The sequence below is a fragment of the Taudactylus pleione genome, unplaced genomic scaffold (assembly GCF_031769625.1).
Source record: "Taudactylus pleione unplaced genomic scaffold, aTauple2 ptg000322l, whole genome shotgun sequence".
NCBI lineage: Eukaryota > Metazoa > Chordata > Amphibia > Anura > Myobatrachidae > Taudactylus > Taudactylus pleione.
In genome coordinates this window covers 707,232-725,255 of record NW_028284723.1, presented here as the reverse complement: position 1 = coordinate 725,255, position 18,024 = coordinate 707,232, and the positions used below count along the sequence as shown (strand labels likewise).

The 18,024-nt window shown below is 46.3% G+C and overlaps 1 long non-coding RNA gene across 2 annotated transcripts in view; it reads right to left on the bottom strand.

Moving 5' to 3' along the window:
* Positions 1-202: 202 nt before the first annotated feature.
* LOC148509503 (uncharacterized) overlaps positions 203-18,024 on the bottom strand; it is a 104,704-nt gene continuing 86,882 nt past the window's right edge. For both annotated transcript variants that reach the window (XR_015869422.1, XR_015869423.1), the window contains one exon: positions 203-573. This is a non-coding gene — a long non-coding RNA (uncharacterized LOC148509503). The remainder of the gene's footprint in view (positions 574-18,024) is intronic.

Sequence of the window (18,024 nt, the reverse complement as noted above, 5' to 3'; positions counted from 1 at the left end):
GCAAAGATACTGTCAGTTATAAATGTAACTTGCTGATTAAATGAAAGAGGGACATGACCCTGAGTGCTGCATGTAACATGTGACCTGTGTGGCTGCTATATAGCAGGTCAGGTGACCCAGCAGGACAGGACAGTATCAGCCATATAATATGAGGTCCCTGTGACAGTAGCACCCAGTAAATAATGGAGACTCAGTCAGTGAATATATAAAACATATTTTTATTGTATGATGAAATATAGTTATGGGGTCTATTTAATAAACTAAAACAAAGCTTTACTGCAGCATTTAGCTGGAGAAAGCCTAATATATTACTTTTCTATATATAATACAATGAATATTTAGTAAGTGAATAACATCATAATGGCATAAAAGCCACATACTTGGGCAACCTCTGGACTCACGAAGAGTCATCCTTCAGCACTCAGGAGAGGAAAAACCCCCTGTGGGGGAAACCTCTGGGGAACCATGGCTTCAGGATCGCCCTTCCCTCTGGGCAGTAAGAGGTGTACTAATAGATACGGGGGGGGGTCTAATACCCACTAATACTTACCTGATATCAGCAACTGATGATGTCTAAGGGGAAAAGGAGGAAAAAGTTGTTAGTGGATAAACAAGCAGAGTGATAAAATGATAACACTGGTGTCGCTGCAAAGAGGGAATAACTTCTATATAAAGGGGATATACTGACCCTCCAACTACTGAGGACATTGCAAATGCCCAAAATAGGAACAATGAACCTAAAGTGTCTATTGTGTTTGTCCTCCATACTAACCCCTTGATTTATGTGACACTACATTATACATTTTTGATCCTATATTAGTCATTATATCCTATACTTCTCACAATTATCCCCTATTCTATCGTCCTTGTCTTGCCTCTCACCCTTATAGACAGCACCCTGCTTTTCTTTCCCACCCACATATTATCCTTCTATGAATAACTTACCTTTAATCCTGCTTCTAGGCAGGTAACTGTTGAATCTTGGCAGATTACTGTAGGCAGGATACTATAGGGGGAAGCACTGTGATGTCACAGTAGAGATATACATCACAAAGCAACCAACCATAGCAATACTGCTGAGTTACACCTATCATATGTATACAGTTAAACATCAATTATAACTTGATTTACATTAACTTTTAGTCAATAAAATACTGTAGAAAATAAGACTGAATCTTTTGTACAGATTAACTCATACTGGTGGTAGCTGGGTTACAATGTATCCGTCATACTGGTGGTAGCTGGGGTACAATGCATCTGTCATACTGGTGGTAGCTGGGGTACAATGCATCTGTCATACTGGTGGTAGCTAGGGTACAATGCATCTGTCATACTGGTGGTAGTTTGGGTACAATGTATCCGTCATACTGGTCGTAGCTGGGGTACAATACATCAGTCATACTGGTGGTATCTGGGGTACAATGCATCCATCATACTGGTGGTAGTTTGGGTACAATGTATCCGTCATACTGGTGGTAGCTGGGGTACAATGCATTTTATACATTTATATTGCTTTCATTTTTTTTTTAAATATTTATTTTTCTTCTGGGAGTGAAAGGGGATTTGGCCAACCAGACCTGCCGGGACTCAATGGGCCAGCCCCAGCCACACTCTGTATTGTATATTACTAGGATGCTCTAATGTTTGGGTACCTGTACTGTAGGTAGAGGCAATGTGACATTTATTGTATACTGATAGGGAAAATATATGTTAATGCCACCTACTTTTGTGGTGACTTTGCCTATAGTTTATTTGGTCCTGCCTACAGTGCGAGTCGACTTTCATATGTTTTTCCAGGAACTCTTTGGGCGGAATTCAATTGATTACGCGGTCCGGATCTCCCGTCTAAAGTGACAGGAGATTGCGGGCCGCCATTCAATTGCTGCCGTTCTTCGCCGTGATCGCGCCCATAGAGGTCAGGTTTTGCCGCGTAAAGCAGCTAAACCCGACCAAAGTGCTGGGCGCGATCGCTAAAAGTGATGTTTGGGCGCCCAAACATGTCACTTTTCGCACATTTCAGCTCTCATCCCCCAGGGGCTGCGAGCTGAAATGTAGCGCTTGGCAGCTGATCGCGCCCGACAGGAGCAAGAATAGAATAGCTCCGTCGGGTGCGATAGGGGATAAAAACAATTGAATTCCGCCCTTTAAGTTCCTAATTCTCCCCTGCGTACACCACAGCCACACCTCTGTACCCTGACATTCAGGATTTCTCTGAGCCGCTCATCTCTAGTTAAAATATTTATTCATTTTGATGGCGCTTGCCAGGAAAACTGCCCTTGATATGGGAATTTTTCATGTCTAGCCCTGATTTGATGAAATACAACACAGAACTAGCATGGTAGGGATGCAGTACTTTCTGCAGATCAAGTCCATCCTATTTCATCTAGAGTTAGTGCGGTGCAGAAAGCACAAGAGACCTCCGCCGATCAGACTTTGGAGGTGGGTAGGTACTTTTTATAGGTAGTGTTTGAGGGTGAAGTGCACTCTCTGGGACTTAGCATGCAGTGTAAACTATAGAATCCTTCTCTTATTGTGTAATTTATAGTTTACCGTGAGTTACCCTAGAGTAGTGGTTCTCAAACAGTACACGTTTTCTAGGTCACCCAGCAGATGCACAGGTGTATATATTACTCACTGACACATTTTAAAAGATCCACAAGCGGAGCTAATTATTTCACATGTGTTTCTGTGAGGAGATATGGAAAACATGCACTGTTTGGGGTCCTGAGGACCGAGTTCGAGAACTTGTGCCCTAGAGTTAACAGTGCAGGGAAAATGCAGAAAACTGGCTTTTGACGTCAAGCCCAGAGCTTTACCAGCTTTTCCACTGTTTACATGGTAATTCCTTTGCATTCATTTTGTTTAAAAAAATGTATACCTTTTTTTTTACCCGTATAACAGCAAATACCTACATGCAATTACTGCTTTTTAGGTCATAATCTGAATTGTAACAGACCTGTACCCATGGTTCACATGCCAAAACCTGAGTGTGACTCTGCCAGCAAACATTTGCCATTCATAACCAAACTGCATTTCTAGAAAGTCCTTGAAATATTTCTCACTGACGTTTCATCTGCTTGAGAGCTATACATAAGAAATCATCTGGTTCAGCACAGTTCACAAGAGAATGGATTATACCATCTTCAACATGTAACTTGATTGATGGCTCAAGAGGATGCAAATATAAAGGTGTCGAAGTGATTTAAAACACTGTTCTCTGACCACTTCATCTGAATAGCTAGTCCTGTGTTTTCTTAGAAAGTAGAGTATTTGTTTAAGTGAGCAACGTAATGGGCAAAACACTGAATGCTATAAAATAATAAAATATAATTTCTACAAACCTTTACAATGTTAAATAAAATGAAAAAATAGTTTACGGGGATATTAAACAATTTTCCATCTTTAACAATGAAGTCATTTGCCTTGAAACAACCTTTAAGGATTATTAAGGAAGGACTAAATGGGGATGAGGGTAGTACTAACACTAGTTTGTCCAAAGGTTGACAACCCTTAAATGTTACCCTTTAAACACTGCCTACCACATATAGTAGGTGAGCCGGGGCTTCATGATGGCTTCCATTTGTCTATACTGCAGTAAAATCATATATTTGTAAAATACAAGCTTCAATTTTCCAGTACTTACAATGGGATGTAGTCGGGATGCCGATGGTCTAAATGCCGACCGTCGGCATCCCAACGGTCTAATCCCGGCAAGTGTCTAATGACCGCTGTCGAAATCCAGATGCCTGTCATTAGACGTATGCCGGGAGCCCGACACCTGGCTTATCGATCGAAGGTAAGCTGGGCGTGGACAGCCGCGGGGGGGGGGGATTATGTTAGGTTCTCCCAGGGGGGATTTAGGGTTAGGCACCTCCGGGGGGAGGTTAGGGTTAGGCATCCCACCCGGGGGGAGGTTAGGGTTAGACTGCGGGGAAGGGGGGGGTTAGACTTAGGCACTTACAGGGGGGTTAGGGTTAGACACTTGGGGGGGATGGTTAGGGTTAGGCATCCCTAAGGGAGGGTTAGGGGGGGAAGTTAGGTTAGTAAATAGAAAAAATACTCATCTGTCGGGATCTTCACTGCCGGGCTTCCGCTGTCGGGATTTAAAAGGTAAATCATACTGATTCCCTTGCAATATATATATATATATATATATATATATATATATATATATATTGGTATTAGTATTCATTCTAGCACCCTGCACCTGTTACAGCCCGTGCAGTTGCTCTTTCCTGCCTGGGGTTTCGGTATCTGCTCTGGTGCTTCTGGCACACTTAGCTGATGCAACAAACTGCTGAGATGCAGACCAGAGTGTGCTAGAAGCACCAGAGCAGAGAGCGACACTCCAGGCAGAAAAGAGGAACTGCTCGTGTTGTGACAGGTGCGGGGTGCTAGAATGAACACTAGGTATGATGATCCTGACCTTATCTAGGTATTGTAGGTTCCAAAGTCTATAGCACCTCCCTAAGCAGAAACTGAATTGCAGAGTATGACCAGTACAGTATTTCATATGCAATGAACTCCTAAAATGTCTGTGTTTTCAAACATGCTTTGCTAACAATGACGCCATTAGAAGGCTAGTGAAATCGGTGGTGCATACCTTAACCTCTTTGTATTAGGTGACGTGGACCACTGTTCTGTTCTCTGTGTGGAAACATTCCAGGTCTGCAGCAAAAGGGCTGGAAAAAACAACAGCCTCCCCAGTACAATTCTACTATTACTATCCTGAGCCTCCCCAGTACAATTCTACTATTCTATTCTGAGTCTCCCCAGTACAATTCTATTATTACTAATAATTAGGGTTGTGCACTGGCCACTTTTCGTGTTTTGGTTTTGGATCTGGATCTTTCTTCGTGTTTTGGATCTGGATTGGTTTTGCCAAAACCACCCTTCCGTGTTTTGGGTTCTGGGTTTTGTGTTTTGGATCTGTATTTTTTTTTAAAAAAGCATAAAAACAGCTAAAATCACAGAATTTGTGGGTTTTTCTGCTCCTATGCTATTATTAACCTCAATAACCTTAATTTCCACTCATTTCCAGTCTATTCTGAACACCTCACAATAGTGTTTTTATGTCCAAAAGGTTGCACCGAGGTAGCTGGATGACTATGCTAAGCGACACGAGTGGGCGGCACAAACACGTGGCCCATCTAGGAGTGACACTGCAGTGGCAGACACGATGGCAGTTTGACAAACTAGGCCCCAAACTGTACATAATGCAAAGAAAAAAAAGAGGTGCAAGATGGAATTGTCCTTGGGCCCTCCCACCCACCCTTATGTTGTATAAAAAGGACATGCACACTTTAACAAACCAATCATTTCAGCGCCAGGGTCTACCACACAACTGTGGCTGAATTATTGGTTCGTTTGGGCTCCACAAAAGAAGCTGGCAATTAATCTGTCCCTGCACAAACTGGCTCTACGGAGGCAAGATCCCGGCTAAGGAGGAAATTGACGAGGAGGGAGTTGACGGTGTGGTTTGCAGGCGCTTCGATACAACAGGACAATGGGATTTAGGTGTCCCTGGACTGCTTACGGTCTTAGCCAAAGTTTCTGAACTTGACAGTAACTTTTTATGAACGCGCTGCAGGCGCTGTATAATGGAGGATGTTCCTAGGTGGTTAACGTCCCTAAACCTACTTATTTCACCTTTACATATGGTACATATGGCAAGACAGTTGTTGTCTGGATTTGGATAGAAATATTGCCAGACCAAAGAGGTGGAATGTTTGGTCTTCTGCCCAGGCATGACCGTGATGGGCTTTTTCATCCCACGGACAACAACTATCTCCCCCGGAGCCTGATTTAAACAAACCACATCACCATCAGAATCCTCCTTGCCAACTTCCTCCTCAGTGCCAGCTACACCAGTATCCTCATCCTGTTGTACTTCAACAGTGACATCTTCAATTTGCATATCAGCAAGTGGACTGTGGGTGCTCCTTTCAGCACTTGCAGAGGGCGTGCAAATGGTGGAAAGAGCCACCTCTTCCCGTCCAGTGCTGGGAAGGTCAGGCATCGCAACCGCCACCACACTTGGACTCTCCTTGGGGATTTGTGATATCTTCTTAGAATGCACAGTTCTTCGCTGTGCTTTTGCCAGCTTAACTCGTTTGATTTTTTTAGCGAGAGTAGGGCTTCCATCGTCATGTGAAGCTGAACCACTAGTCATGAACATATGGAAAGACCTTAGCCGTTCCTTGCCACTCCGTGTCGTAAATGGCATATTGGCAAGTTTACGTTTCTCCTCAGATGATTTAAATGTTTTTTTTAAGGTCATTTTCCTGAACTTTGTCATTTGGGATTGTATGTGCCCTCTACTATGACATTGGGCATCGGCCTTGGCAGACGACGTTGATGGCATGTTATCGTCTATGTCATGACTAGTGGCAGCAGCTTCAGCACTAGGAGGAAGTGGTTCTTGATCTTTCCCTATTTTATTTTTATCGGAGAAAGTTTGGTCCTCCATTTATGTTATATTGATATATATGTGCAGCTAAGGCGCACACAAACACAGAAAATAATTTTTTATTTTTGTTGGAGACTAGTGCACTTTGTGGGTTACACCACCCTTTAAGAAATAAGCCAGCCGGCTCTTTACTTATGGGACACAGGCGCACGCTTGGCGCTGCTCCTTTGTTGATGCAGGTGCAGCCACAGTGCACACAATTCACAAACACAGAAAATATTTTTTTATTTGGTTTGGAGTGCACTTTGGGGGTTACAGCACCCTTTAACGGTCAAGCCAGCCGGCCCTTTACTTATGACACAGACGCACACTTGGCGCTACTTTGTTGATGTATGTGCGGCTACTGCATACACAATTCACAAACACAAAAAAATATATATTTTTATTTTTTTTGGAGTGCCCTTTGGGGGTTACAGCACCCTTTAACGGTCAAGCCAGTCGGCCCTTTACTTATGACAGAGGCGCACGCTTGGCACTACTTTATGGATGCACGTGCGGCTACTGCGCACACAATTCACAAACACAGAAAAAATATTATTTTTTTAGCACTTGGGGGGAGCACCCCTGATGGACAGAGCACCCCCTGGACAACACTACAGCACCCCTTTAGGACTGGAACACTGCACAGGACTTTGGAGTGGACACAGCCCCTATGGACAACTGACTGCACAACACAGTCCAGCCAGCCCCTATGGACTTTGGAGGAGTGGACACAGCCCCTATGGACAACAGCAGCACAGCACAACACAGCCAGCCCCTATGGACTTTGGAGGAGTGGACACAGCCCCTATGGACAACAGTAGCACAGCGCAGCACAACACTACACTACACAGCCCAGCCAGCCCTAACACCCACCCTCCCTCTTCACTGTCCACAGCCGAGTGAGAAAATGGCGCAGACGTGGGTACCTTATATAGAATCCAAAACCCGCGAGACCCGGAAGGCGGGATGATGACGTTTTGCCTCGATTTCAGATCCGAGTCAGGCGGGAAAGTCGAGCCTGACTCGGATCGGGGGGGTTCGGATTTCAGAAATCCGAACCCGCTCACCCCTACTAATAATATATATATTTACCTATGATGCAGACTGCATTACCATTTTTCTCATTTAAGGTGCTTTCAGCATCAGAGATTAATGGATTTCAGAGTCATTACAAAAGTATGCATTTAATTACAGACTCATCCAAACATATTTTATTTTATGTTACTGTGGTATACTTTATTGTTCCCTTAATAACTTTATTACATACACTAATTACAAAACCCGAATAATGTTTTAATTGTCCATCTTATCGCATCACATTTTTTTTTGGAGTAAAATTACTACATATGGGAGAAAAATAGATGCCTGATAAGATAATTACAGTGTTCCCTAATAAAATTACAATCAATATTTTACTACCTGCTAAATGAAGAATAGGCTAGTGAGGGTGCAAACTCTCCCAACCCATTACTACATTTATGAAGAACAATTTTGTAGGTGTATTAGCTAGATAAATGCCTTACTGATGTGAAGCATGAATTATTCAGACTGACGTGCCAGGGATCACAGCAAACATATTGTACATCACAAGGTTTTATCCACTGTGTGCAAAGTTAGGATTTACTGATGTCTGTACAAAATGTAATATGCATAGGACCAGCGCTTGATATAAAACTATTATATCATAGCTGCCTACTGTATCTATTTTCTCAGAAACAATCCCAGGTTTAAAGCGATGCCCCTTGGAATATCCCAGTTTTTCAATACTGATCATCTACCAAATAATCTTTTTCATTTTCAGTTGATTAGATGTGATTCTTACATCTATTTTATTGATTTTTGTTTGCTTGATTATACATGTACCTTTTTATTAGCAGTGCCCCAATCACAGTGATAAGTACATGACTGCCCCATCCCTCAAGCCACCAACAGATTGGTGGTGATACGTTTAATTTCTTACTGTGTTCTGCCATGATAATATTTGTACAGAACAGGTCCCATCTGCAGTGCAGGTATATGACTGAAGTTGTCCCCACTGTAGCAGATATATATATACCTGAACTGGTCCCCACTGTAGTAGAGGTATATACAGTACCTGAACTGGTCGTCGTCCCATCCCCCCTACAAGCGGAGGTATATACCTGAAATGGTCCTCCCTGCAAGGGGTATATACCTGAACTGGCCCTCCTATAATCAAGATATATACCTAAACTGGTCCTAACAGCAGCTATATACATGAACTGCTTTCTCCCCTCCCCTGTAGTGGAGGTATATACTTGAATTGGTCCCTCCCTGCACTGGTGGTAAATACCTCAACTGGTCCCATCTGCAGTGGAGGAATTTACCTCACGGCAACAGAGGTATATATCTGAATTTGTACCATCACCACAGAGGTACTGTATATACCAGAAACTGGTCACCCCTACAGCAGTGGTATATACCTGAACAAATTCTGCCCCTGTAGTGGAAGTATATACTTGAATTAGTCTCCCCCTGCAGGGGAGATATATACCTGATCTGCTCCAATAGCAGCAGTACATATTTGAAGTGTCCTCAACCTGCAGTAGAGGTTTATCATGGAACTGGTGCCCCTCTGCAGATGATTATACCTGAACTGGTTGCCCTTTATAGGGATGGTACAGTGAGTTTGGAAACTGCCTCCACAGTGACTGTGTGCTAAGGGTGTGACAGTCCAACATTCAAATAGGGGAGCCACACCAAAATCCAGTCAGTCCTGGCTGGTGGTGTTTGGCAATGTTTGGGGTGGCAGTTGGTGTGGCTCCACTATTTGAGTTTTGGGCTGCGCTGCAGCCCCACCTCTGGAGCCACCACTGCCTGTCACACACCTAGCACACATTTTCTGTGGAAGAACTTCTGAACTTCCTGAAACAAAGCTACAGTATATACCTGAACTGCCACTCCCCCCTGTATTTGGAAGTATATGCTTAAACTGAACCTTCTCTGCAGAGGAGGTATAAACCTAAACTGGTCCCCACCTGCAACAGAGGTATATAGTTGAACTGGTCCATATGTAGCCACACAAGATTTGAATTTACCAGCACAATACCCTCATCACATCCAGTGCCTTATTATAAAACATCTGACATGACCAGGTTTTGCTGCCCCCCCCCCCGTCCCCACTCATGTTTTTCTCTCATTGGTTGCTCTGATGAATGACCTCCCTTACTCCCATGCTGCCCGTCAGTGATCATCTGTCACCGCTCCACGTGTCCCAACGACCAGAGCCCACAAAAGTCAGCTACAGCCCTCTCCTCATATTGGCCAAGACCCACTCCAAATTTAATTGTGGTCTATGCCTCACCAGGACGAGATGGGATACAGGATGCTCTAAGTGGGACAATATTGTTATGTTTTTGTTGTTGTCTTATAAGGGGGTGCTCCAACTTTTTCAGGGTCTGTGTCCTCAGCTCTCGATATACAACTCAGCTGTGTGCAAAGTTGTAGTCAATTCGTAGCCGGTAGCATGAGAATAAGCCAATGAACTGAGAGAAAAATGTATCTCGCCCACCTCCTTCAGGTCATGAAAAGAGGCAATAATACTGAGACAATAATACCAGTCTGATTACTATGTCCCAGTGCATCTAAGAATCACCAATATATAAACTCCCTATTGTATCCACTAGAGCCTCCAACTATACTCCCAGACTGAGATTATTTTGAGAGATATTAATAATACTTGCAATGCCAGGCAAGGCATGTCCCTGTACCAATATACCAATGTCCAGGGCATCTGCCCCACTTGCCCCGTCCTTGTAATGCCACTGCCCAATGAGCATATATCCTGGAGTCTACCAAATCTCTTATTCACACTCTCCTCATCTCCCTCCTGGACTACTGTGACCTCTCAGGGGCTGATTCTGAGTTGCATGGATCTGTCACAATGGTGTGTTTATATAGTAGGGAAGGGAAGCCTGTTTCAGATGGATCACTTGCACCTAGCATGGGCCTGGTGCACGTGCAGATACGAATGATGATGGTTGCTTCGGCGGGTGTAAAATCACTGGGCGGCACTGGTTTCCACCTGCACACGCATAAACCCTCACATTAGCATAAAGTAGTAAAACGGGCTAACGTGGCTGCCTACAACTACACTTTGCATGTAACTCAGAATCAGACCTTTGCCCCTTAATCTTTGGTCTTCCTCCTTTCCCCTCTCAACTCTATCCTCAATGCTGCTATTCACCTCATCCTCCTTTCTTGTCATTCTGAATCGACCTCTACTCTCCTTCAATTCCTTCATTTGTTCCCCTTCACCTACAGAATTCAGTTTAAGTTCCTCACCTTCAAAACACTCAATGACTCTGGGCCTGATTCAGAGCCGCTCGCTCTGAATCAGGGCCGGGCTTATTTTTTTGGAGCGGCCTCTTGGCCGCTCGCATAGCTGTGTGAGACCACCCACAGCTATAGCGAGCGGCCATGATGATGGTCGCGATGGTCAAGACCATCGCGACCATCGGGCTTGTGACAAGACCCTTGTGGTAGGGTCTAGTTTGTCGCAAGCCCCAGAGAGCTTTCAGTGATGTCAGTGGGGCCGCCCCCAAATGGCAGGCGTTCTCATGGGAATGCCTCCGTTTGGGCAGCCACCCCTCCGGCCCGCCCACCAAAGGGGGCGAGCTGTCACTCAACATCGACAGCTCGCCCCCTTTGGTGCGAGACCCGGAGCGACAGATCCGGCTCCGTCGTGCGCATGCGCTGTGGGCCACCATTGACCCGGTTGCGAGCGCTCCTTCTCGCGACCGGGTATGAATCAGGCCCTCTGCCACTTCCTACATCCCTGAATTCATCTTGATCCACACTCCCTCTTGCCGTCTTTGCTCTTCCTCTGACTGTCACCTTGCTTCCTTGCATATTACCTTCTCTGACTCCCGTATCTAAGGGATCTATTCTTCATCCCTTAATTTTTACAAAAGAGGTTGAAAATTTAAATTTTTCCCTACTTTTGTAAAAATTAAGGCTCGGGGCTATTCATTAAGCATGTAGCGCAGGAGATATCACTGATATCTCCTGGTTACAATTCTGCCTTGATAATTTCCACTGTCCCCATACTTTAGAAATTATGTAATTCATCAAGTTCTGAAAAATGCATTTTTTTTCGGAACTTGACAGTGATACTGTATGCCACTCTGAGATGGCGTACAGCATCGGATACCATCAACAAGTCGATGTTTAGTATGCAGCTTGTGCAGCAGAGGGATCTATTCGGACCCCTGCTGTGTTTACTTACCTCCAATGACTCCGGCTATCATTGGCTCCCTCCTGTGCTCTTCTACCGGAGGGGGGGGGGAGCTTGTGCTGCAGGGGCATTGGAGGCTTGCAGTGGGAGGGGGGCTGTCACCACCTTCAGCAGCCACGTGGAGGAGATGGAGGATGGACACTGGCGGCCGTGGATGGAAGGGGGGCCGGGATGACACCGGCGTCAGCAGGGGGAGGGATAATAGAGCAGCAGAAGTGGCAGCGGTGGAGGGGGGGTTCTGGGGAATCGATTTGAAATACCGCCGGTTCGATTCCCGGCAGCGCCTGGCTGACAACAGCAGGGTTCCCGGCAGTGGAAGCCCGACAGCGCTGGAAATCCCAATCGTGGATAGGTACTAACTAACCTAACCCTCCATAGGGGTGCCTAACCCTAACCTCCCCCCCAAGTGCCTAACCCTAATCCCCCCTCTAAGTGCCTAACCCTAACCCCCCCCTTCCCCGCTGCCTAAACCTAAGTCCCCCCAGGTGCCCTAAACCTAACCCTCCCCCCCCCTGCGCCTGTCCGCTCGCAGCGCCCAGCATCCCTTCGATCGGGATGCCGGGCGCCTGTCTCCCGGGGTCGGGGAAATGTCAGGCGTCTACATCTAGACGCCCGGCATTTCATCCCTCGCCAGGATATGACAGTCAGCTTCCCGATTGTATACCGGTTCTGAATGGTCAATGGCAGCAACAGGGGAGGGAGGGGCGGACAACAGCGGCCATGGGGGAAGGGGGGTCGGGCAGAGGTATGGATACCTTGGTGTTAAGGGGGAAAAGTATCACTTTTCTGAAAAGCTGATCAGCTTTTAGGAAGTGATACTTTTGTTAGGGAGGCTTGATGATGCTTTCCAATATATTTTTTAAACTTGCAGCATTTTTTAAACAGAATTAACTTGTGATAATTATGTAATGATGAATACTGTAGGCCCATAAGACTTCTTACGTGCTGCTTATTTTCACTGGAACCTTCTCCCCTGTCATATCAGGATATCTACCAGCCTTCAGGGATTCAAATATGCCCTGAAAGCAGACTTGTTCATAGAAGCCTACCAGCACTGCTCTCGCTTTTAACACACATCTGCTGTCCATCCTTCTCAACTCTTCCCAGTTTATCTCTTTAAAGCTGGGTACACACTGAGATGATGTGGACACAATAAGTCATTTCCGCCGAATCAGAACAAAATATCGGCTGCATGGATCAGTGTGTACGGCGAGTATGCGCGCTCCTGCGATCGCATTTGGTATCGCCTGGTCAGTCGTGCTCCTGAAATCGCATGCGGCCCAGTTGCAGGTAACGAAAGACTGCACGTGGAATCATTCCATTGTTTGTTACATCATTCTAGTGTGTAGCCGTGGTACGATATGTCCGTCCATCGGGCCGACATATCGTATTGGTGCACATCGCTCAGTGTGTACCCAGCTGTAGATTGTAAGCTGTCATGAGCAGGGCCTTGGTTTTCACCTTGCACAAAGCTTGTCTCCAGTGGATGCATTTAAGATGCCAGCGGTCAAAATCCCGGCGCCGGAATCCCAACCCGGTGCCGGAATTCCGATGCCAGAATCCCAACACCACTTGAGATGCTGATGCTCGACGCCCGACAGTCGGCATCCCAAACGTAACTATAGTGGGGCGGGTTAGGTTTAGGCTGCGGGGGGGGGGGGCATTAGAATTAGGCTACGGGCAAGGGAAGTTAGGTTTAGGCACCACCAGGGGGGTTAGGGTTAGACACTAAGGGGGGAGGGTTAGGTTTAGGCACTAACGGGGAGGGTGATGGGGGGAGAGTTAGGATACTTACCAAACCCCTGTGGGGATTCTGAGCATCAGGATGCCTCTGTCGGCCTTCTGTCCGCCAGCATCCCGACTGCCAGTCTCCCATATGTATTCAGTTTCCAGTGCAACCCACTTATAGAGTTACAGTCAGTGACTCTGACGCCTTGTGTCTGTTCTTTCCAGGTATAATGTCACCGATAGCACTTGTTAATAACTATGGGCCTGATTCACTACAGATCGTTATTGCATTCGCACCTGTGATTACACACGAAGGCCTGCTGCGAAAATATGCTAAACGGATGCAATCGCATAGAGACGCCCACTACTGCTATCTCACCTCCGTAATACCTTGCAGTCCTGCGTATACATTAGGAACATCGAGTAACATTGGCCACTCACGCAGAATTACAGCAGCCCTGACCTTACTCAGAAATTGCTGACCTCGTTGTACTCAGTGAGTACTCAAGCTGCGTATGCTGTCACAGTGGCTAATTTATGCATACCTTTCAACGGCGTTGAAATGGACAGGCACGCCTGCGTTTCTCCGACCACTCCCACGTCACCAACCCCAAACGCTGACCTCCTGTCACTCACTCTGCGATGGCTTTCTTTCTGCGTGAGTGATCACAGTGCGATCGCAATGCTAACTCACAAACTTGCACTGCGGTGCATAAGCATGCGCAGTACGCACCAGCGACCGATCTGCGTACCTACGCTGTTGCAGTTGCGATCTGTAAGGAATCGGGCCCTATATCTAATTTTGCTGTATATTTAATTCACTGTTTTTTTTACTGTAATGTCTATTTGAGCTCTTTATTTTATATTGTATTGTTTGTTTATTATTTTGGAATTCTCCTTGTACAGTGCTACAGACACTTTGTGCTGCATTATAAATAAAAGAAACAAATAATATCATTAGCTCTATGCAGAGACAAAAGCCTGAATAAGAACAAATAAGAACACATCATGCATATTAATAAAGGTTTTAACACAGCCACTAAATGTTTATTTTGCCTTTAGATATTTTATTTGTAACAGATCTAATATATGTATCCAGAAGCCGTGTTGATGCAGTCACAATTTATTTCTATCAAGTCTTGTACTGTTAGCTGGAACATGATTTATTACCTTTGCATGGCATTTGTTTAATGGTTGTTTGTGTAATGCCAAGTGAACAGCTTCAGACTGATCTGCATAAGGCATATCTTTCTTTTGTAACATCATTGTGCTGCAGTGTTTGTGTGATCTACATTTATAGAGACCCATTATTTTGCATACATACATCTTTTATTTATTAACAGTTATATTGCGCACACATACTCCACAGTGCTTTATAGAGAATATTTTTCCGCCGTGCACATATACACCTTTAGGGTTAATTTTTTTTCACAAGCCAATTAATCTATCAATAAATATTTGTGTTGTGGGAAGAAACCAGAGCACCCGGAGGAATCACATACAAGCACAGTTAGGGCCTTGGGAATCAAACTCAAGACCTCAGTGATGTAAGGCAGTAATGCTAACCATTTGTATTCAATAGATACAAATAATATTCAGAAATTACCATTAAAAATAATTATAGAAGGATCTTGGCGGTTGTTAGACATAGTTTGCTAAAAGTAGGCAAGGCCCACTTGTTAATATTTATCTATACTAATATAATTAGAACGTTGTGTCTGTCTGTTTGTTCCAAGTTGGTGCAATACCTACTGAACCAATTTTCATGAAAACTTTGTAGTGGAAACTCCTAGAAATTACCTGCACTTTGTTTCGTCTCGATCCGTCAAGTTAAAGCTGAGCAATAACAAAAACCAAATGTATTCATATTATTAATGCAAGAGAGGTGTGGCACGATCAGGGCCGGATTTCACGCTAGGCAACCTAGGCGTTCGCCTAGGGCCCGGCGGGTCCCAAGGGGCCCGTAGATGGGCCCCTTTGCCCGAAGAATTCTGCACAATTAAAGCGCTTCCAGAGGAGCACTGTGCGAGTATCGCGTGATGTCACGCGGTCACGGCTCCACTCCCAGAGAGTCCCGCGCGGCTCTCTGCGCAGTACTCTCTGGAAGGTGTGTGCAGCCGCTGCAGCCATCTGTGCAGAAAACAGTGACACCCACGCAGCGCACTGACGCACCCGCCGCCACTCTGTCACAGCTGCTCCACCTAGCTCCGGCCACAGCCCGCAACTCTGCCAGCCCGCCGCACACCAGCAGCAGCACCCAGCAAGGCCAGGCAGGTAAGTTCTTACGCTGATGAGCTGCCTGTAACTGAATGGGAGAAAGCTGCTATGAGGGGATGGGAGGTGGACCAGTGCTCTGGGGGCAGAGGGGGGATTCTGTGCTGTGAGGGCAGAGGGGGGGGGTCTGTGCTGTGAGGGCAGGGGGGGTGTTCTGTGCTGGGAGGGCAGAGGGGGGTCTTTGCTGAGAGGGCAGAGGGGGGATCTGTGCTGAGAGGGGGATCTGTGCTGAGGGGGGTATGTGCTGAGAGGGGAGTTTGTGCTGAGAGGGGGGATCTGTGCTGTGAGGGGGGATCTGTGCTGTGAGGGGGGATCTGTGCTGAGGGGAGAGGAGTCTGCTGAGAGGGGAGAGGAGTCTGTGCTGAGAGGGGAGAGCTATTTGTGCTGTGAGGAGAGAGGGGTGCTCAGAGGGGAAAGGGGTTTGTGCTGTGAATAGAGGGGTGCTGTGATGGGAGAGGGGTTCATGAATTAGGATTGAAAGTATAGTGATATGGATTGTTTGAGGGAGGGGGGCCCCAAAATCGGTATCTTGCCTAGGGCCCCATGAGGTCTAAATCTGGCTCTGGGCATGATGCGTGTGGCCGGTAAGGGGTGAGGGGAGAGGTGCTTTGGGCTCCCGTTCACTTGTATTGGATATGCTACATAGCAGTCTGTGCACAGGGCACACAGTGACATTGGTGTGAGTGGTGGGTGAATAGGATATGCTACATAGCAGTCTGTGCACAGGTACACAGTGACATTGGTGTGAGTGGTGGGTGAATTGGTATGAAATACCGCCGGCCGCAGGAGCAGAGTTCGAAGCAGCGGAAGCCCGACAGCGCTGGAAATCCCGATCGTGGATAGGTGAGTATTTACTAACCTAACCCTCCTAACCCTAATCCTCCTTAGGGGTGCCTAACCCTAACTTCCCCCCCAAGTGCCTAACCCTAATCCCCCCTCTAAGTGCCTAACCCTAACCACCCTCTTCCCCGCTGCCTAAACCTAAGTCCCGCGGGGGGGTGCCTAACCCTAAGTCCCCTCTGGGGGTGCCTAACCCTCCCTCCCCCTAGCCTAACCCTCCCGGGGGGGTGTCTAACCCTAAGTCCCCCCCGGGAGCCCTAAACCTAACCCTCCCCCCCCGCGGCTGTCCGCACGCGGCGCCCGGCATCCCTACGATCGGGATGCCGGGCGCCGGTCTCCCGGCGTCGGGGAAATGCGGGCGTCTACATCTAGACGCCCGGCATTTCACCCTTGCTGGGAAATGACAGTCGGGAAGCCGGCTGCCGGTATTTAGGCAGTCGGCTTCCCGATTGCCTCCCGTCTGTGCACAGGGCACACAGTGACATTGGTGTGAGTGGTGGGTGTATAGGATAGGCTACATAGCAGTCTGTGCACAGGGCACACAGTGACATTGGTGTGAGTGGTGGGTGTATAGGATATTCTACATAGCAGTCTGTGCACAGGGCACACAGTGACATTGGTGTGAGTGGTGGGTGAATAGGTTAGGCTACATAGCAGTCTGTGCACAGGGCACACAGTGACATTGGTGTGAGTGGTGGGTGTATAGGATAGGCTACATAGCAGGCTGTGCACACAGTGACATTAGTGTGAGTGGTGGGTGAATAGGATAGGCTACATAGCAGTCTGTGCACAGGGCACACAGTGACATTGGTGTGAGTGATAGGTGTATAGGATATGCTACATAGCAGTCTGTGTACAGGACACACAGTGACATTGGTGTGAGAGGTGGCTGAAGCCGTTGCTGCCACCAGTCTGTATAGCGCTGCTGGTCACGTGGGCCACTCCTGCTTAGGGCCCTTATGCCAAGCAATACAACTACAGCATCTCAAATAAAAAAAATGTTGGCGGAAGCGATTTCATCGTGGGCAAAGCCGCAGGCAACAGCTAGTTATTAATATATGTCATGTTCTTGGATTTGGCCTATACATTTAACACAGGGCCCTATGTACTTTCTAAGCACTCTTTGTTACAGGGATATGCATTTTCTAGAGCACTAAAGATCTGCAATAAAATATTGAATGAAAGTGATACGAGTACTAATAACTGGTGCGATGTCCACTCACTGTCACAATCAGTTTAAGAGAAAAATAAATGTAAACTGAGCAGCATTTTAGAAGTACAATGTGAAATACATGAAATAGGAGGTCCTACAGTAGATGTATAATGGAAGACTTTGGTGCTATTTTCTATTCTTTGCTGTATGCATTCTAAGCTGGATTAACGCTTACACAAACCTGTGCATTTTCCTGGGGTGATTCCAAGGACGGAAAGAGGGAATTACTGCAGAATTACAAGGCAGTCTGACCCACAGTTTCTA